Raw genomic sequence first — 274 nt, forward strand, 5'->3', positions numbered from 1 at the left:
AACAGACCACCCTGCAGACATGACAGCCTGGAATAAGTAAGGAGTAAGGGATCGGCAATCGAAGAGAAACAGCCAGGGAATCCAGGTATAACCTGACGTCTCCCTCCCAATTCAGTTTCCCATTTTGGAAGCTGATGAAGATGCAGTCAGACCCATGTCTGTGGCCCCACAAGCCAGCCTGACTGTACAGGAGGGGAGGGAGAAGGAAGGAGGAGCAATAGTCACAGAGGAGTCAGGAAACTGAATAAGTTGTCAGCGTGTCTGTAATTCCAGG

The sequence above is a fragment of the Chiloscyllium plagiosum genome, chromosome 21 (assembly GCF_004010195.1).
Source record: "Chiloscyllium plagiosum isolate BGI_BamShark_2017 chromosome 21, ASM401019v2, whole genome shotgun sequence".
NCBI classification, from domain to species: Eukaryota; Metazoa; Chordata; class Chondrichthyes; order Orectolobiformes; family Hemiscylliidae; genus Chiloscyllium; species Chiloscyllium plagiosum.